The following is a 5,729-nucleotide window of genomic DNA, read 5'->3' as shown; positions in this document are numbered from 1 at the left end:
GGCATCTTGACCCCAAGTCCCTGGGACAGAGTTGGGTGATTGTCCGAGGGAGGGGTAATAAGCCAGGGATTAACTCTGAGTCAGACTTTAGATGGCTGCATCAGGAACAACATGGAGGAAACTTGGACCCCTCAATGGTATTATCTTTCTTTCACAAGATGTGGGGATACACTGTGTAGTTACCATAAGGTGTGAGATAAGGGGATTTTATTGTTTCTGGTCAAAAGGAAATGAAACAACCTGGAATTAGAAAGAAAATTGACTGCAGTAGGAAAGAGAAAAGCAAGATTTGCCACATATGCACTTGAGGCTGCCTGCTTATTCATGTGATTGGAATGAGTTCATCGGTTTCTTTAAATTCACCAACCAATTTAATCTAGCACCTGTTTTGACTACTTTTTTCTACTCTCAGATTTGACTATGAGCATCCAAGTATAGTTTCTAATGTCATACAGGAAGGGTTGAAGTTTTTCAGCCTTTATTACACAGTTGGTTTCTATTTCTCATTTGTACTCCCGAGTCCACTTAGTTAAGTTAGCTTTGTAGCAAATATGTGAACTTTTTCATGTCATTAAGGCACCATGTCTGACTTGAGAATAATGAAATATTTACCCAAATGACTTCAAATTATAACTGTTGCAAATTCTCTAAACCTAAGGACACAAAAATAGCATTTTAGTTTGTAAGGACCAGCACCAAGAAAGCGCTTTCATGGAGAGGCTCTCATTGGAGTCTTGCTATTGCTATTTTTTTCCACATTAAACACCTTAAGGAGTCTTATAATTTCATCTTTATCTTTGGGGATTTGGACATCAGAAGAATTTTTCTTTAGTGTAACTGATTTTATACAGCATATAAGTGGCGGAAGCTAAGATTCACATTTAGATATTCAAGATTCCACAATGGCTAGTCTGTGACTGCATCACACAGCCACATATTTTTGCTGAGTTCTTATGACTAAAACGCAATTCTGCCAAATTATCTTATAGGTTATAAGAGGTGCCCATGGGGAAAAAAAAAACTTTCAAACATTTGAGTTTTTCAAGACTTCTGTTTTCCAGACTTGAAGTGGGAGGTATTGGCAGCAGAGAAATGTTCCTTCTTATATAAAAATGAAGAGAAAGAGGGTCATACTTGCTGCAGACACTACCCCAGCTCTTCACACACCCCCACCCTCTGCCTTACAGTTACTTTCATACTCAGGACTGTGTGTTCTTCTTTACAGATTCAAATTCATGGACAGTGACACAAGTACATCAGTCAAAGTTTAAATTATTTCACTAAAATATACTTTGCCTTTTCTCTTACTTGTGCCGGAGATTTAAGGCCTACAAGAAAAGGCAGCATATTGGCATCATTTCTTTCATTGTCAGTGGGACTGGTTGGACTTTAGATAAGTTGTTAGCCATTAGTATCCATTTCTACATTTCAAAATATGAGCAAAGTCATTTTATTTCATGTGAATGATAGGACTTAGCGAATAATATTTCAAAGCACCAAGCAGTCATTCAAATAGAGTTTTGAAGGAAGAAGTGAACCCAGGATATCTTGGTGCCCCAGAATAAATCCAGTTTTTCATCATTACAACAACTTAAAATCTCATCTTGCAATAGTCAATGTCATGTTAGGGATACTAATACAAGGAGGAAGGAAATCTCAAGTAGAGGGATTTAAATATCATTTGTATTATTTTGAAGATTTGGAAGCTCATGTCTTTAAGGCATGCCTGTGTTTCATAGTCTAGACGGGGCTCTTGAATAATCTTTGAGGTATTCATGTATTATTTGCTACATGTGATTTTCTGCATAGATGTTGATCTTATATAACTGCATACTCTCTACCTGAAGAACAAAGTAGAAATAATACCGTTTTTTAAAAGCAGTACTTCAGAGCATGTTTTGTTGAAAGGTATGTATCTTCTTGCCTCTGCAGTTTCCTAACCACAAATTGGACCTTCAAATAACTACCCAGGAGTAGTAACACCCTCTCTTAACCATAGCAATACATAGAAACCTGGAAAGTGTAGTAATAAGGACCGCAGGGCTGCGTCCCCAACACCCCAAGCCGCCTGCCCGGCTAGCTTATGCCCCGAAATAATTACACAGACACTGTATTCATTTAAACACTGCTTTGGCTCATTTCTACCTAGCATCTTCTAGGCTAACTCTCCCACCTGGACTAGCCCATTTCTTATCATCTGTGTAGCACCGGTCTTACCGGGAAGATTCTAGCCTAAGTCCATCCTGGGTCGGAGCTTCAGAGCTTCATCGCGTGTGTCTGCCCAGGAGCCGGGAGCATGGCGGACGTCTGCTCCCAAGAGGAGAGCTGTGGAGTCTGACCTCACTTCCTCTTCCTCCCGGCATTCTGTTCTGTTTACTCCACCCACAGGGCCAAACAGTTTCTTTATTGCTTAACCAATGAAATCAACAGATCGATATATGACACTCCCACATCAGGAAAGGAAATTCTTCTTGGTAGTTCTTCTGAACTCACAGGTCAAAATTTTAAAGTCAGAAGTCCTCTTCTAGCAACCAGGTATTCTTTTGAGCATTTAGGCTGAAGTTAGCAAATTCTGCAAATGGACTCTCATCAGGTGGCCCCAAATCCACTGCTCCAATATAGTACCACCAGTAAGGAGACTAGGCCACGAACCTGGGGTTAAATAGATGGCAGGTAGTTTCTTAACTGGCACCATAGAGATGGCTGTAGAAAAATGTCAGGACTGTTGATGATGCACATAGCCCGCAGTGTTGGACTGCTGCCCTGCAAGAAAACAGTGCTGCACATGTGATCTGTGTCATTCTTGTGCTTGTCTCTGTTATGGACCCAGGAGGCAATACTAAAACACAGCCTGACACACACCAAAGGCGTAACCATGAGCCAGGAGAAGCTGTAGTAAAGAACTGACCTTTGTTTTTGAAAGCACAAGTTACCCCTCTCCTCATTAACTTGTCAATTTCATCATAGTTGTTTAGTGGCAATGAATTTCTGGAGGACGACAAAGAGACAGGTGACAGCAGGGCCTATAGGCAAAGTCCTGGTGCTCGTGGAGACCATCTGCCCTACATAAACGCTAGTAGAGATCAGAGCGTTCTGAAAGGAACAAATTTACCCATGCCTTGGCCATACATAGCAACAGGCTTTGTACATTAGGCCAGACTTTGAACACTAAACAGACAAACTTCTTTTAGCATTGGCCAGAACCAGCTATGAAAATCAGTTGGTAGCTACTTCTGAAGACCAGAATCCCTAGTGGGCCATATCTAAGCTTCACCCAAACAGTGCTTACAGGTTGCTCTTAACACTGGAGGAGGATTTAAAACCTTTAGAGAAAGGTATTCCCTAAGCAAAGACACCCTCATAGTCACAGCCAAAGCTGGATACTGCTGTCCAAGACACGAAGATCTATGAGAACAAAACAAAGTCATATCAAGTTAACAGGTACACAAAATAGTCACACAGCATGGACTGGTGGATGGCACAGCTCCTTTTGCATTTCTCTATGTGGGTACTGCTACAAATAAGACAGGTGATGCTGATATGCCATATGCAAAGTTCATGAGGGTCTCTCAAATGACACCAATTGTCACAATAGTGGCAGAGCTGCTATGAATGGGAAAGCCTTGGAAATATTCATTTCCTTGACTTAATTTTTTCTCAGTGAAGTTTTAATCTAACTTTATTTTTTCCTTTATCTTTACTAAATTTAAATTTATTCAGGGCATTTGAATAACAGCAGGGAATAAAAACAAAAGAGGAAAGGAGTGGGCAATGCTGATTCCAGATGTGATTTAGTAAATAAATATTCAGGCACGGAATAGCCCCCCTGAATTTGGGGAGCCCTAGAGGTCCTAGAATTAAAACAATTCATTGATCCTGATTGCTCACCATAATTTACATAGTAAGGCATATTTCTGAAGATCCCACATACTCTGGCTTCATGACATAGAGAAATCAATCATAAACTGAGCAGGAAACTTCTTCCATTTGCCTGGATGCCATAGTGACCAAAGATGCTATACAGGATGCTAGGGGAGAATAGACATTAATTGTCTTACCAAGGACTGTACTCTACACACAACAATATTAAACTCCCAGGCAAGATGTGCCTACTAGTGCTGTGGTGTCATGATTATTATGCAGTAACTAAATACTTTCTGATTTGAAGCATGCTCTACAAGAGGAAATTTTGTGCCTGGAATTAAAATCCTGATCAAATCCCATGATTTCTAGATCATAGGCCCCGAATAAAGCTCCTGTTGTTATTCTGCTAATTGATCATCTGATCTAATTGACTCTGAATAGTTATGTTTGTGCCCATAGATCTAGGTTTCTTTCATCTTAGCGGGAGAAGCTTTCTTTTGCTGAAGATAGTGGTCAGTTTAGAGATGCCCAACTAGCAGCCAAGGTTCTAAGAGGCATACCCTAAATGTTCATTCCTCAACTGAACTGCTATATTAACCATACTGCCAAGGTTTATGAAACATGGAAGAGGCAGAGGAAGGAATGTAAGGACTACATAGTTGGGATAGATGAATGAACTGCTCTTCTGGACGTGGTACAGCTATTAGACTCATAAAGTCGCAGTGGCTATGGTTACTTGCATATGACCTTAACAAGACCAAGACTCAAAATTTTGAGAAAGCTAAGTAAAAAAATTGGAGAGATCTTGCTCATCTTAGCAACTTAGTCACTTACATGATATCTATGAAACAAAAAATAAGTAAAAGAAATACCATCCCCGAAAAGTAGATATTGAGCAAAATAAAACCCAGGAGTGAAATCAACAAAATAGAAGCATACAAACCAAAAATAAAAATAACCAATGAAACAAAGACTTGATTTTTGATAAAATAATATAGACCCATAAACACGGTGGAATTAACTAAAAGATGGAGGAAAAGAACCAACTTAGTAAAATTGGGAATGAAAACAGAAAAATCACAACAGATACCAAGGAAATCCAGCAAATCATAAGGACAGAGTCTAAAAAATTTAAAGTAGATCAATTTCTTGAAATATGTGGCCTAGCAGTATTAAATCAAAATCAAAGAAATTATTTAAGCATAAATTTAAACATAAATAGGCATAAATTAAAAACTGCCTGGATGTCCATCAACAGAAGAAAAATAGTCAAAATGTGATATATTTGCCCAATGAAAATTATTCAGCTGTTAAAACAAAATCATAAAATCTTCAGGTAAATGGATGAGCTAGAAAAAGATCATCCTGAGGGATGTACAGTTTTGTACCCACCAGCAATGGAGGAGCATTTTCCTTACTCTGCAAACTACTGAACACTGAAAAGTACTCTGCATACTAGCACATCAGAAAGATAAATACCAGCCCACATACAATGGTGACCAAAAGTGTATTAGTGCAATAGTAACCCAAATCTTGTTGGAGCAATTAAAAATATTTAAGTCTGATTGGGTTTAAGGACCATTCTATGAGATGGAACTCATCCCTGGCACTGATCACGTAGCCAAGCACCTTAGAATAGGTAGACCAGAGACCAAATACTAATATACTAAATAACTCTAGCAACAAAATTACTCCTGATGGCGTTCTGCTATACTCATAGATCAGTTTCTTGTTTGACTGTTATCAGTAAAGTTTCCTTGTGCAGTAGATCAAAATAAATATAGAAACCCACAGATGGACAATTTGGAGAGAGAGAGAGAGAGAGAGAGAGAGAGAGAGAGAGAGAGAGAGAGAGAGAGAGCTGG

This window comes from Microtus pennsylvanicus, chromosome 5 (assembly GCF_037038515.1).
Source record: "Microtus pennsylvanicus isolate mMicPen1 chromosome 5, mMicPen1.hap1, whole genome shotgun sequence".
Classification (NCBI taxonomy): domain Eukaryota; kingdom Metazoa; phylum Chordata; class Mammalia; order Rodentia; family Cricetidae; genus Microtus; species Microtus pennsylvanicus.
The sequence above is the reverse complement of the archived record's forward strand: the minus strand, read 5'-3'. Positions refer to the sequence as shown.